This window comes from Engraulis encrasicolus, chromosome 13 (assembly GCF_034702125.1).
Source record: "Engraulis encrasicolus isolate BLACKSEA-1 chromosome 13, IST_EnEncr_1.0, whole genome shotgun sequence".
Lineage (NCBI taxonomy): Eukaryota > Metazoa > Chordata > Actinopteri > Clupeiformes > Engraulidae > Engraulis > Engraulis encrasicolus.
Window position 1 is genome coordinate 2,857,697 of NC_085869.1, and position 15,744 is coordinate 2,873,440.

The 15,744-nt window shown below is 40.0% G+C and overlaps 2 long non-coding RNA genes across 3 annotated transcripts; both read right to left on the minus strand.

Annotated features, from left to right (window-relative positions):
• Positions 1 to 6,764: 6,764 nt before the first annotated feature.
• LOC134460629 (uncharacterized) lies at positions 6,765 to 8,992 on the minus strand. The gene is made up of 4 exons (XR_010037126.1): positions 8,957 to 8,992; positions 8,775 to 8,850; positions 7,953 to 8,370; positions 6,765 to 7,557 (listed from the first exon to the last, which is right to left on the minus strand). It is a non-coding gene; the product is annotated as an uncharacterized LOC134460629 (long non-coding RNA).
• Positions 8,993 to 11,982: 2,990 nt separating this feature from the next.
• On the minus strand, positions 11,983 to 14,968 carry LOC134460625 (uncharacterized). Of its 2 annotated transcripts, XR_010037122.1 has the most exons (5): positions 14,755 to 14,968; positions 14,180 to 14,306; positions 13,998 to 14,073; positions 13,164 to 13,581; positions 11,983 to 12,777 (listed from the first exon to the last, which is right to left on the minus strand). It is a non-coding gene; the product is annotated as an uncharacterized LOC134460625 (long non-coding RNA). The 2 variants fall into 2 exon arrangements; XR_010037121.1 differs by having other exon boundaries at positions 14,180 to 14,968.
• Positions 14,969 to 15,744: the final 776 nt, after the last annotated feature.

Below are 15,744 nucleotides of genomic sequence, written 5' to 3' on the forward strand. Positions count from 1 at the left end.
GCACTTTTTATCCCGGTTTCACGGTATACCGGTTATTGTGACACCCCTACTAACCTGCAGACAAAGATTTCCCCGTTGGGAACAACAAAGTTTCTAACTACCTAGTGCAAATGAGCCACATGCGTAGCATCAATTTATACTACTTAAAGGGACAGTTTGGTCAATTTCAACATGCAGTTGTATTGCTCACGCTACCCTTGACTTGTCAGTACTTGGTGATGCCACATTTTTCGGCTCAGCCCTTTCCGAGATATGAGCAATTCTAATGGGGGCAGCGTTTGTTTACATTTTTAAAAAATGAAACATAGGCCAACGCTAAATATTTCCCAAAAGGTACTGCTGTTTGCTAGTTGTCTGCTGATGTTTTATAACCTTTTGGATGTTTTTGGCAATTAATACAAATGTTCTTTTGAAATGTAAACAAAGAGCTGCCCCCATTACAATGACCAGGATCTCGGAAACGGCTGAAGAAGAAGAAAAAAAAATCTCAGGCACTGACAAGTCCAGGGTAGTGTGAGCATTACAACTGCATGTTGAAATTGACCAAACTGTCCCTTTTAATACGTGATTAAGCTATAAGAAAGATTCCACGATGTTTTCTTAAAGGGACACTGTGCAGGAAATGGTCAAAAAAGGTACTGCAACTATGCTGCTCATTGAAAATGTGTTGTCTAAGGCCAAATTTTATCTTTTCATGAAAGTTTACAATGTAATAAATGAATATTTTATAGTATGGCCCAAGTACAGTCATTTTTGCAGCTAAAAATGGCTATTTCTGGAAATTCAAAATGGCGGACCATGGAGAAGATCCCCCTTTTCATGTATGAAAAATGTATTTTTTCCAGTCATAATGAATACTTAGAATTTGATGGTGGTGATAAGGAAAGATCATCTACATTATTTTCTCATACCACTTTCAGTAAAGGTAACTGAATTTCCCACTAAGTAAGCAGCCCATAGTCACATGGCCACATAGATAACACCATCATAACACCAATCATCTGTACAGCACAGCCAAGGTGCACACATGCACACACACACACACACACACACACACACACACACACACACACACACACACACACACACACACACACACACACACACACACACACACACACACACACTTGGAGGGTTTGCATTAACCCACAAGTGTGAGGTATGGGTCAGGTTTCCTGTGACTGCAAAGGTGTGAGCATGATCAGAAACCAATGCATTTCCACAGAAGAGAAAAAGCTGCCAGTTGAGGTGACAAGCAGTACCTAAGAACTGATAGGTGTGTGTGTGTGTGTGTGTGTGTGTGTGTGTGTGTGTGTGTGTGTGTGTGTGTGTGTGTGTGTGTGTGTGTGTGTGTGTGTGTGTGTGTGTGTGTGTAAAAGATAAAAACTTTTACATGTCTTAGGAAAACCACAAGTGTTTAAGTTAAACAGTTAGACATAATGAACCTAATGCATAAGCACTGTAGGCCTATAGAGAGGGATCAACACACAAGAGAAGAATAAAACAAATAAAAACAGACAAAAAGAATAAGACCATCATCAATGATACCAGTCTGAGGGCCCTATGGGTAAAAGAGCAAATTCAGCATAGCTATGAAAGGGCATACAAATCATTTTATCTTTTGATCCTATTACATTACACTACATATGGCAGACTGGTAGAGTCCCCATAGAGGTGACCAGGGGCGTCGCCAGACCTCTTTTACAGGGGCACATGCCTGGGTATTGATTTGCTGTACCCCAGTTTGAGTTTCACAAAAAAACAACAACCTTGCTTCCTTGGAATTTAGCTCAAGTTTAGCATACAGAGTAATCAGAATGCACACAAAATAGAGCACATGCACTACTTGCAATAAAATAATGAAATCACAAGCTTTTAAAAATAAATAACTGCAACAATTTTTTTGCTGCACTTTGCACGCCCACATTATCTTGTGGTGCCCCACTGTGCCCCTGTATCGCGATAGGTCAGCTGACGCCCCTGGCAACGGGCATGGAGGTGACGTAATTTGTTGTCAACTTGAGGGCGACTTGTGGTTCAACAACTCACATTTCTGTTCAGTTTCGGGCTTTGGTTTTCAGTTGGTGCTGCCTTCAGAGGAAGTCGCTGTGGCTATCAGAGGTTTGCATTTTATCTTTAATGTGGGCTCAAATGAATATTCACAGACATCTTGCTAACTAGTATACCACTAGTATATCACTGTGTTCAGGTAGGGTACATATGTTCATATCTAATGTCTTAAATAGAATGGGAAATATTGTTCAACTTCAAGCTCTTGTGGTTCCTGTGAGAGTCAAATACCCTTAATTGTGACTGTTATAATAGAGGGTACATATTTTGACAAAGCTCTGTGAGACTTTTTATGTTTCTTGGTGCGACACGGCTTCTTCACGGTTCACCACTTTTTATTTTTCTTACACCATGAGAAAGTGACTGATGCTTATCACAGAAATTAAGTGCTATGTTGATGTGCTCAGCGCATCACAAAAAATATTTCTAATACTGTATGACCATTGGCTACCACAGGTAAAATTTGTGGATGGAGTGAACATTGCATGTAATAGTCACATATTGGCTTGTGACCCAAAGTAGGCCTAAATAATGTACGTAGGCCTAATAGTCTAAGTTAGACAGGAAGGCTACTTACGACTGCCGACCTAAGTGGAGATATTTTTCCATCTAGCATTTACAGTACCACTCGGCAAATATAAATGTTGTGACTTGTGAAAATGACTCAGCACAACAGAAATTTAATGAACTACTTATGAGGGATTTTTTCTTCAAATCTTTTGTATGTGTTTTTGCATTTCATGACAGTTTTTCTGTTCGAGCAAACCTGAGCTTGGAAAGTGTCACAATGATTTTGTTCATCCCTCTCATGTTGGTCACCACAGCCATCTCTTCAGGTAAAAACCTCCTTGTTTGTTAAATGAATGTAGGTATATGTTCATTTCATATCTACTAGACTAATGCTTGAGCTGCCCTAGCCCTGGGCCAGACTCTTGTGTGTCACTGTGTCTGTGTAATCTACTTAACAAAAAAAGTATATTTCCTGTGCACTTTGTATGTGCTAGTGATGTTGGCTATGATTATGTCCTTGCTATGTCCCCCCTATGTAAGTCGCTTTGGTTATAAAGCGTCTGCCAAATGCAATGTAAATAACGTAATGTAATTTCACCTCTTAGACTGCGCTTGGAAGTATGGAAAAAATTATAGTTCTAATAAAGACCTGGTGGTATTCTTCAGGCTACAATAGTGTTTGGCGTTGAAAAGGATACAGCTGAGAGGGGACGGTAGTTGCCATTGGTGGGCATTAGTCCATTTAATTTTTTAATACTAAGGGGGAGTTGGTGGGCTTATAATAAGGTCAAGGGGGCATTGGGAGACTTGTGATGAGGCCAAGAAAGTTAAAAGTTGTTCTTGCATGTAAAATCTTGTCAAAATGTGTCACATAGCCTACAAATACACACTTTGTATAGTATGACTTTAAACGGGACACCACCAGACTTCAAAGCAGTTTCTTCCACCAGGCGATTAGACTGTTGAGGGCATGCGGAAGAAAGAAGGCACTTTTTTCTGTCTTTTTTTTCCGTTTCCTCTACCTTTAGCCTACACACACACTCTCTATCTCCCTCTTTCTGCATGTACACACGCACACACACACGTGCGCACAGTCACACACACACACACACACACACACACACACACACACACACACACACACACACACACACACACACACACACACACACACACACACACAACTTTTCATTCATGTATATTTTGTGGAGACAAAACACAAAGAATTTTGCTCTCTTATAGACCTGTAAGGAGATATAATAAAATAAATATTGAATCTTGAATCGATGGAAGTTTCCTATGGAATCTGTCCCTTTAACTTAACTGGTTGAAAGGCAATTCTGCACTTGTTATCCTGTCTTCCTTGGGCTAGGGCAGTGTTTCTCAACCTTCTTTTATGCGAGGCACCCTTTCAATTCATGAAAAATCTCAAGGCACCCCAAACCAACAAGGCGAAACATGGCATTGCATCCGATATCACACAAGCTTAGAAAAGTAATACATTTGCAGCTTTATCTCAGACAGGCTATGTGAAGGCCATAGGTGACCTTCATTTACTTTCTTGTGCATAAATGGTAGATGAAAGAGTCTACTGACTAAGCATTAATTTATTAATTTAGACAAATATGTATTATTTTGCACCATTTATTTATTTATTTAGGACAATTTCATGCACTGTCAGCCACTGTCAGGGGAAGTGCGGCACCCCAGGTGGAGGTTTTATGTATTTTCCCCAAGGTAGCCCATCAGCGCCCTGTGTATTTTTTTTTATTATTGTTGTTTTTTTTTTATTGGTAGGATTGTTCACAAGGGTTACAGTTCATTTCAATATGACATTTCATGATCATCATCATCGTCATCATCATCACCATCCTTTTTTTCTTTTTTCTCTCTCTTCTTGTTTCTTCTTCTAGTTCACAATATATGCCCATACAAGACTTCCAAATAAACTTTTTTCCCCACATAAATGACAATAGACAATTGACGCATAGACAAATATATAGACAAAAACAAACAAACCAACAAAGACAGAGAATAAATAATAAATAAATAAAAAAGAACTTCAACTGAAACCTTACAAGACAATGATAGAGAGAGAGAGAGAGAGAGAGAGAGAGAGAGAGAGAGAGAGAGAGAGAGAGATAGAGAGAGAGATAGAGAGAGAGAAAGAGAGAGAGAAAGAGAGACATTCTGTGTGTGTGTGTGTGAAGTAGGTGTTGTATTGGATGTATGTACAAAGCGGATTCCAAAAAAGTTGGGACACTTGGTATTTTGTCAATAAAATCAAAATGCTGGCATTTTCAAAACATTCAATATGTTAATAAGGTAGAGCATTGTGTACAGACAACATATCAGTTGTTAAAGCCAAGCAGAATGATTGATTTTGGGTACACAGTAAAAATTTACAAGGATTTCAGAGTAATTTACTGTGAAATCTCACAGTTAATTACTCTGATGTTCTGGTACACTATGCTACTGTGATGGTCACACGGCACACAGCAAATTAGTCTGAAATCATTGTATCACTTGCCATTTCTCACCTAACTTGCACATCACAGTATTTTACTGTGCTCTTCAAGGATAACCAGCATGACAAAGTGATAAACTAGGAAACATCACAGTAAACTACTGTGTGGGCGGAGCATCTATTAAATTATTAGTGCATTGGGGCACAACTTCAGTCAAAGACAGGTTGGGCTCTTCATTACAATCACACCTTTCATTGACATTTTCAGCAAATTATTTCATTCTTAATGTCTTGTGGTATACATGTATACACCCATCATCAGTTGACTACTTTATCCCCACTCTCTGTCAAGCAACAGAAGAATGAGCTTATATATATTGGGAGATATACATGACCATCTTCATGATGGTGGGAATATGGTCATTTTTCTTGTGTACCACTTTAAATAGTACAACCCCTACAATAAACACAGAATATAACAAGGAGTAATATTTTGAAGCACACTTAATATATTCCTTCTAGATAAATGGCTCTCCATAAGTGCATTGCATGATGGGACACGATCTGAAGCACGTATGTCCTAAGCCCCTCCCCCTCAGGTTGCACATATTGACATGAGGAAGTGAGAAAAAAGATGACCAAGCATGGGAAGACATGTAGCAAACAAGAAGTTGATGACTAAATGTCGATGAACTGTCTGAAGGCCCAGGTTGTGCTATGTGGCTGCCTTGGCCTAATGGTTAGGGAGGTGCGCTAAAGCTGGGGAACATACGGCCACAAGCGAGGGGGAAGAAGGGGGAAGAAGGGGGGAGAAGAAAAAGGAGGAAAAGAAAGGGAAAAAGGGAGAAAGGAAGAAAAAAGGGGGGCTGGTACAATGATTTGGTGTCATATCATGCTGTTTCATGCGTTGTTAGATCTAGAAACAGTAGATCAAAACTTTTTGAAAATGTTGTGAAGATCAGCCGGGATTCGAAACGGGGAGGGTGAAAAATGGTGCGTTCAAGAACATCAGGTCTCTGAAACTGGCATTACCGTCTAAAGGAATAATGTTAATGTATGCATTCACTTTTTGTTTTATTTGTCCATAAGGCCTATAAATATCAAATAATGACATCTAAATGATCTGTGCCACTCAATGGACACAAACAAATGTGCAGCAATGCATTTTGAATATTTTGTTATTACAAGGTTACATGTTTTACAGTAGGGAAGGGAACGTTTTGGGATGTTCTTCCTTCATTTACCAAGGAATGGAATTATGGCACAATTTCATGTTGTATTTGGATGTTTGCATAGAAATATTATTTGCATTGTTGAACTGAATGACATGAGTATGTCAATGCAACAGTATGTCATTTTTTGTTCTTCCTCCACCACTTACCTAAGCTGTGGAAATGTGAATCTCTCGTGCAAAAGGTTGTATCAAGGTCCATTACCACTTACATTCTGCAGTGTCCACCATATTTACAGTTACTTCAAAGTATTCTTTACATTTATTTAACCAGTGTATGGAATTCAAGTGAATTGGGTGCAATTAATTCCATGAATAAAAAGATGGAGTTATGAAATGAATGAATAGAATGGTCATAAAAGTCATTAAGTAGTAATGCAAAACTGTCCTTCTTTCAGGAACCCATTTCTCATCTCCCACTAAAGCATGCAATACAAGTTTCCATGTGTTTAGTAAAAACAACAAAGAGAAGGAACAGAGCAGAGGTGTAATTAAGTAGAAATTTTATTTTTTTAACCATATTTAATGTTAACAAAAAAGCCAGCATCAGCTGACAATGGCAACTTTAATTCCTTCTTTAGAGTAGAGCAGAACATTTTCCATTTTCCATTAATCCTGAGGGAAAATAAGGTGTCCAGTACCATTCATATATAAAACACTGACACACAGACACACAGACACACACACACCGCTGAGGTTGGTGATGAGAGAATAAGAGTGGTCCATCACATGTTTCATAGGTACAGTCTGAGTCTCAAAAAGTCACTGTGCATGGTCCAGACAGAGGAAAATCCGGGTCAAGTATCCATAGGCCATTTAAAAGAAAATAAGACATATGTTGCACCATTACGTGATTATAAAAATCAGATCAAATCCCAATAATGACCCCGCCCAACAAAAAAAACCCATTAACATTACAGAGACTATCCAACCTTTCAAATAGTCTGTGCTCATCACACAGTCTAATACCAACTGTCTCCACAAGCTGACAACAGTCCAGCCACAGGTGTACTGCTTGCATCCAAGATGCTACAGGTTGTGCTCTCCACAACTGATGTCTTTGAAGGCTTCTTTGGCATTTTAAAATGTCCACACAGGAGTTTGTCTTGGTGCCGTGCAGCATACAGCAACCCGCTTGTCACGTTCATCCAGTCTTTTCCAAAGGGCTACTATTTTGCCTTGTGATTAGTGAGGAAGAGATGTCTGATCCAGGAGCCCAAGCAAATATTCTGGAAGTCTGTCAATGAGCTGGTATTCAGGGGCACTGGTCTTCAACAGCCTGTTAAAATAAGAGGGGGGGGGGAGTTGGAGAATGACAATGTTATACATTTAAATAGCATATTGATAATTCACTTTCTGAGGTGTCATAATTAAAAGTAAATGTGTGCTGTAAGTACAACACTAGCACATGAAATTACATAGCTGTTACACCACTTACTCCGTTGTACCTAATGAGGTAGCTAGACTGTGTTGTTACTAAAAACACTAAAAACCTAAAAAGCACACACCACAAACTTATTCCAACCAGCACAGAGTCAGCTGGCCATAAGATAAGTGAACAGGTCAGATAAGTTAACTCTGTTGGAAGGAACGGTGTTCTTCTGTGTTCTTTAACACCTCTGTTTAGTTTCCATAACATTTCTATCCATTTTCACACCCCACACTTTTGCTTACCATAGTTTTGTGCAATTCAGTAGGTCCAGTAGGCTGTATCCCTGCAACCCGCGAGGAGGAGGTACCAGCGGTGGTGGAGATGGTGCCAGGGTAGGAGTTAGTAGAGGTCGTGCCAGGGTCAGCAGTGATGGAGGTCGTGCCAGGGTCAGCAGTGTGGTTGAGGTCATGGAGGTCATGCCAGTGTTGGAGCTTGTGTCATGGGCAGCAGTGGAGGGTACAGGAGTAAAGTATGTGCCTGGGAGCTGTGCCAAGAGCCAAAGGTGTGCCTTATTGTGTCGTCATCAGGAGATGGTGGAGCCATATCAAGCACTGTGGGGTCAACGCCCTCCTCTTCCTCTGCGGCAGCCACTTCTACTTCATCGTGCTCTTCCACCAACAGTGACGTTTGCTCAGAATCTGGGGTCAGGTCCTGCAGAGCCTTAGGAGAGAGAGAGAGAGAGAGAGAGAGAGAGAGGAGAGAGGAGAGAGAGAGAGAGAGAGAGAGAGAGAGAGAGAGAGAGAGAGAATAAATGAATGGAAAGAACACATGGAATTGAATTACTTAGAACACAGTTAGGATTACCCATACACCACAAATTTTATTTTTTACACCACAGTTACGTATATTTTATTACTTTGAACAGATGCTTTGATCAACAACGACTAATTAGGGAGGGTGTAAACAGCAACATACAATGATAGCCTCATTTCTTGCTTTGTAAACACACTACTATATTCTACTGAGGACAATGGGAACGGTTTAAGATGTGGGTCTGTCTAGGCGTGGATGTACTGTATGCTCATATTATGACAAATGTATTAGTAAAGTTTCACGTTACTTACAGAGGCACATGCAAAAATAGGGGTGTGGACCGAAGCTGGACTGAGGGCCTGGGGTGCCTGACTCAGTGGCTGGAGCCTGGAGGAGGATAGACAATATATATTACATTCATGTACATGTACATTAACTACACATACATACTTTTATCTAGCCATTTAACAAGCCGACTCATATTATTACTCACTGAGAAAACATTGGCTGAAGATCTTGAATCTCCCTCAGTGGACAGAGTAGCTTGAGTCTGCAAAGCAGTCAGTCTTTCATGAAGTACATCTGTCTATACAACCCGTGGACCCCAGTGCCGTCTGCACCTGTTGGCAGGCAGTTGATCCAAAATAAGAAAAGTGATTATATTAGCATTCATATTCACGTGTAGATGTCAGTGTAAAAAAGAAAAGTACAATTCAAGTGTTTATCAGTGACAATTCAAGTGTATATTATTATTAGTAGTAGAGTAACTTTATTGATCCCCAGGGGGAAATTCAGGTATCCAGTAGCTTACATAAATACCCAAATAAACAAAAGCCCACATGGACATTTCAAGACACAAATAACACAGGAATAGTCATCAGGGAGGGGAAAATAAAATAAAATAGTAGAGATAATAAATGTAAAAAAGGTAATTGTGCAAAAAGACATTCTGTGAGTTGGGATAAACCAATGCAGAAAAACATACTCTGTCAGCTAAGGTAGACAATCTTAACATGACCTGGAACAAGTGTTGGTGGATACATCTATGATAAAGTATAGTAGTGTTACCTGCTGAGTAAGATTCTACAGACACACAACAGGACCTCTGACCGCCGGCCATCCTTGGACACTTCTCAATCTGGAAAAAAGAAGGAAAATATCCTAGTCCACCTACATTCCTTGGTTGTCTAATGATGATGGGCATGGTAGGGCTACCTTTCGACCATCCATTCCAACATTAAACAAATGTCAACAGAGAGCAATTGTTAGCTTAAAGTGTGACTTCTTGGGCATGCAAGAACTATTTTTCAAATAAACTTGGGGCTTAATAACATAATAATTAGATGATTATATCAATAGACTCCATTTAACAGCTGATTTTGTATACACTCATAAACTACATAATTCGTAGACTACATCATTACAACTTCCCAACTGTCATGTCATGCATGAGAACATTATTATCACAGCAAACAAATAAATAAGGATCTTTGTTGCATAAAGGCCCATCTTTATGCCATTTTCACATTTTGAAGTTTGAAGTGATTATGTCTGTATTGCAAGTAGGCTGGCAGCACTCCTCTGGTATACCAGAGTTCTTTCAACAATATGCCACAAACACATAGCTTAGGCTACTACCCCACACAGATCAACAATATAGTAGCAGCTACAGGCATCTTCTCAGGCCATCATTCAATCTTGGACCACAGAATCACAATGATCATCACTGCTCCCTCCCCTCCATCAGCATCCAAGCTAGCTACTAGTGCTGACAGTGACAGCAGTCCATTAGAACTAGCGTACCCTGCGTCTGAAATTGTCAATAATCAAAAAGTTGTTCATTCAATCATATCACGGACAAATCAGGTGTTATTCTTTTCATACGTTTCATGCCTCTATTAAGCTTACTTCGGAATTAAGCACAGTCTACTCGCGCAATAACAAATAACCAGCGGAGAACAAACGTCATGCGAGTGTCAGAATAAGTGAATAGAGCCATGGTGGTGTAGTAATGTTGATAAAACAAATCAGCGGTAGAATTTCCTCACCTCATCTTATCAACACAATGCCGTGCATGGTTTAGTTATGTTAGTGTTATTATGTCTCGCTTAATGGTCATATATCCCACAGACCGCAAACAAGTGTCAGCTTGCCTGCAGTTAGCTATGGCACGACATGAAGTACTTTCTAAAGTAAACGTCGACAGCTAGCAGCCATACACACATAGTAATCAACCACTCACCTTGTCGAATTTAGACATATTTCCACTGTTTGTTGTTGTGTTGTGTCGTCTTGCCAAAAGGGAGCTTGTGTTGTGTTTACTTGCTTCGTCTTCTTTAGCAGATCTGACTATAGCGAACATCCCATCGCGACGTGAAAAAAAGTAGTCAAGAAGAGCCGTGATTGGTGGATTGTTAGATATGTTCGAGGGGGGAAGCTGAGGGGGGAATATGATTGGGGGTTAACGCGTCGGGGTTGCTTCGTGATTGGCCTACACCTTGAACTTTCCTTAACTTTCTTTAAAATTTCGTCGGCCGTTTGTTTGCCAGCAGGGTCTGAAGCTGGGGAACATACGGCCACAAGCGAGGGGGAAGAAGGGGGAAGAAGGGGGAAGAAGAAAAAGGAGGAAAAGAAAGGGAAAAAGGGAGAAAGGAAGAAAAAAGGGGGGCTGGTACAATGATTTGGTGTCATATCATGCTGTTTCATGCGTTGTTAGATCTAGAAACAGTAGATCAAAACTTTTTGAAAATGTTGTGAAGATCAGCCGGGATTCGAAACGGGGAGGGTGAAAAATGGTGCGTTCAAGAACATCAGGTCTCTGAAACTGGCATTACCGTCTAAAGGAATAATGTTAATGTATGCATTCACTTTTTGTTTTATTTGTCCATAAGGCCTATAAATATCAAATAATGACATCTAAATGATCTGTGCCACTCAATGGACACAAACAAATGTGCAGCAATGCATTTTGAATATTTTGTTATTACAAGGTTACATGTTTTACAGTAGGGAAGGGAACGTTTTGGGATGTTCTTCCTTCATTTACCAAGGAATGGAATTATGGCACAATTTCATGTTGTATTTGGATGTTTGCATAGAAATATTATTTGCATTGTTGAACTGAATGACATGAGTATGTCAATGCAACAGTATGTCATTTTTTGTTCTTCCTCCACCACTTACCTAAGCTGTGGAAATGTGAATCTCTCGTGCAAAAGGTTGTATCAAGGTCCATTACCACTTACATTCTGCAGTGTCCACCATATTTACAGTTACTTCAAAGTATTCTTTACATTTATTTAACCAGTGTATGGAATTCAAGTGAATTGGGTGCAATTAATTCCATGAATAAAAAGATGGAGTTATGAAATGAATGAATAGAATGGTCATAAAAGTCATTAAGTAGTAATGCAAAACTGTCCTTCTTTCAGGAACCCATTTCTCATCTCCCACTAAAGCATGCAATACAAGTTTCCATGTGTTTAGTAAAAACAACAAAGAGAAGGAACAGAGCAGAGGTGTAATTAAGTAGAAATTTTATTTTTTTAACCATATTTAATGTTAACAAAAAAGCCAGCATCAGCTGACAATGGCAACTTTAATTCCTTCTTTAGAGTAGAGCAGAACATTTTCCATTTTCCATTAATCCTGAGGGAAAATAAGGTGTCCAGTACCATTCATATATAAAACACTGACACACAGACACAGACACACACACACACACCGCTGAGGTTGGTGATGAGAGAATAAGAGTGGTCCATCACATGTTTCATAGGTACAGTCTGAGTCTCAAAAAGTCACTGTGCATGGTCCAGACAGAGGAAAATCCGGGTCAAGTATCCATAGGCCATTTAAAAGAAAATAAGACATATGTTGCACCATTACGTGATTATAAAAATCAGATCAAATCCCAATAATGACCCCGCCCAACAAAAAAAACCCATTAACATTACAGAGACTATCCAACCTTTCAAATAGTCTGTGCTCATCACACAGTCTAATACCAACTGTCTCCACAAGCTGACAACAGTCCAGCCACAGGTGTACTGCTTGCATCCAAGATGCTACAGGTTGTGCTCTCCACAACTGATGTCTTTGAAGGCTTCTTTGGCATTTTAAAATGTCCACACAGGAGTTTGTCTTGGTGCCGTGCAGCATACAGCAACCCGCTTGTCACGTTCATCCAGTCTTTTCCAAAGGGCTACTATTTTGCCTTGTGATTAGTGAGGAAGAGATGTCTGATCCAGGAGCCCAAGCAAATATTCTGGAAGTCTGTCAATGAGCTGGTATTCATGGACACTGGTCTTCAACAGCCTAGTAAAATAATGGGGGGGAGAGAATTACAATGTTATACATTTAATAGCATATTCATACTTCACTTTCTGAGGTGTCATAATTCAAATTAAATGTGTGCTGTAAGTACAACACTAGCACATGAAATTACATAGCTGTTACACCATTTACTAAGTTGTACCTAATGAGGTAGCTAGACTGTGCTGTTATTAAAAACACTAAAAACCTAAAAAGCACACACCACAAACTTATTCCAACCAGCACAGAGTCAGCTGACCATAAGACAAGTGAACAGGTCAGATAAGTTAACTCTGTTGGAAGGACCTGTGTTCTTCTGTATTCTTTGACACCTCTGTTTAGTTTCCATAACATTTCTATCCATTTTCACACTCCACACTTTTGCTTACCATAGTTTTGTGCAATTCAGTAGGTCCAGTAGGCTGTATCCCTGCAACCCGCGAGGAGGAGGTACCAGCGGTGGTGGAGATGGTGCCAGGGTAGGAGTTAGTAGAGGTCGTGCCAGGGTCAGCAGTGATGGAGGTCGTGCCAGGGTCAGCAGTGTGGTTGAGGTCATGGAGGTCATGCCAGTGTTGGAGCTTGTGTCATGGGCAGCAGTGGAGGGTACAGGAGTAAAGTATGTGCCTGGGAGCTGTGCCAAGAGCCAAAGGTGTGCCTTATTGTGTCGTCATCAGGAGATGGTGGAGCCATATCAAGCACTGTGGGGTCAACGCCCTCCTCTTCCTCTGCGGCAGCCACTTCTACTTCATCGTGCTCTTCCACCAACAGTGACGTTTGCTCAGAATCTGGGGTCAGGTCCTGCAGAGCCTTAGGAGAGAGAGAGAGAGAGAGAGAGAGAGAGAGAGAGAGAGAGAGGAAGAGAGAGTGAGAGAGAGAGAGAGAGAGGAAGAGAGAGAGAGAATGAATGAATGGAAAGAACACATGGAATTGAATTACTTAGAACACTTGTGAGGATTTCCCATACACCACAAATTTTATTTTTTACACCACAGTTATGTATATTTTATTACTTTGAACAGATGCTTTGATCAACAACGACTAATTAGGGAGGGTGTAAACAGCAACATACAATGATAGCCTATGTTCATTTCCTGCTTTGTAAACACACTACTATATTCTACTGAGGACAATGGGAACGGTTTAAGATGTGGGTCTGTCTAGGCGTGGATGTACTGTATGCTCATATTATGACAAATGTATTAGTAAAGTTTCACGTTACTTACAGAGGCACATGCAAAAATAGGGGTGTGGACCGAAGCTGGACTGAGGGCCTGGGGTGCCTGACTCAGTGGCTGGAGCCTGGAGGGGGATAGACAATATATATTACATTCATGTACATGTACATTAACTACACATACATACTTTTATCTAGCCATTTAACAAGCCGACTCATATTATTACTCACTGAGAAAACATTGGCTGAAGATCTTGCATCTCCCTCAGTGGACAGAGTAGCTTGAGTCTGCAAAGCAGTCAGTCTTTCATGAAGTACATCTGTCTATACAACCCGTGGACCCCAGTGCCGTCTGCACCTGTTGGCAGGCAGTTGATCCAAAATAAGAAAAGTGATTACATTAGCATTCATATTCACGTGTAGATGTCAGTGTAAAAAAGAAAAGTACAATTCAAGTGTTTATCAGTGACAATTCAAGTGTATATTATTATTAGTAGTAGAGTAACTTTATTGATCCCCAGGGGGAAATTCAGGTATCCAGTAGCTTACATAAATACCCAAATAAACAAAAGCCCACATGGACATTTCAAGACACAAATAACACAGGAATAGTCATCAGGGAGGGGAAAATAAAATAAAATAGTAGAGATAATAAATGTAAAAAAGGTAATTGTGCAAAAAGACATTCTGTGAGTTGGGATAAACCAATGCAGAAAAACATACTCTGTCAGCTAAGGTAGACAATCTTAACATGACCTGGAACAAGTGTTGGTGGATACATCTATGATAAAGTATAGTAGTGTTACCTGCTGAGTAAGATTCTACAGACACACAACAGGACCTCTGACCGCCGGCCATCCTTGGACACTTCTCAATCTGGAAAAAAGAAGGAAAATATCCTAGTCCACCTACATTCCTTGGTTGTCTAATGATGATGGGCATGGTAGGGCTACCTTTCGACCATCCATTCCAACATTAAACAAATGTCAACAGAGAGCAATTGTTAGCTTACAGTGTGACTTCTTGGGCATGCAATAACTTTTTTTCCAAATAAACTTGGGGCTTAATAACACAATAATTAGATGATTATAGCAATAGACTCCATTTAACAGCTGATTTTGTATACATTCATAGACTACATAATTCGTAGACTACATCATTACAACTTCCCAACTGTCATGTCATGCATGAGAACATTATTATCACAGCAAACAAATAAATAAGGATCTTTGTTGCATAAAGGCCCATCTTTATGCCATTTTCACATTTTGAAGTTTGAAGTGATTATGTCTGTATTGCAAGTAGGCTGGCAGCACTCCTCTGGTATACCAGAGTTCTTTCAACAATATGCCACAAACACATAGCTTAGGCTACTACCCCACACAGATCAACAATATAGTAGCAGCTACAGGCATCTTCTCAGGCCTTCATTCAATCTTGGACCACAGAATCACAATGATCATCACTGCTCCCTCCCCTCCATCAGCATCCAAGCTAGCTACTAGTGCTGACAGTGACAGCAGTCCATTAGAACTAGCGTACCCTGCGTCTGAAATTGTCAATAATCAAAAAGTTGTTCATTCAATCATATCACGGACAAATCAGGTGTTATTCTTTTCATACGTTTCATGCCTCTATTAAGCTTACTTCGGAATTAAGCACAGTCTACTCGCGCAATAACAAATAACCAGCGGAGAACAAACGTCATGCGAGTGTCAGAATAAGTGAATAGAGCCATGGTGGTGTAGTAAACAAGTTGATAAAACAAATCAGCGGTAGAATTTCCTTACATAATC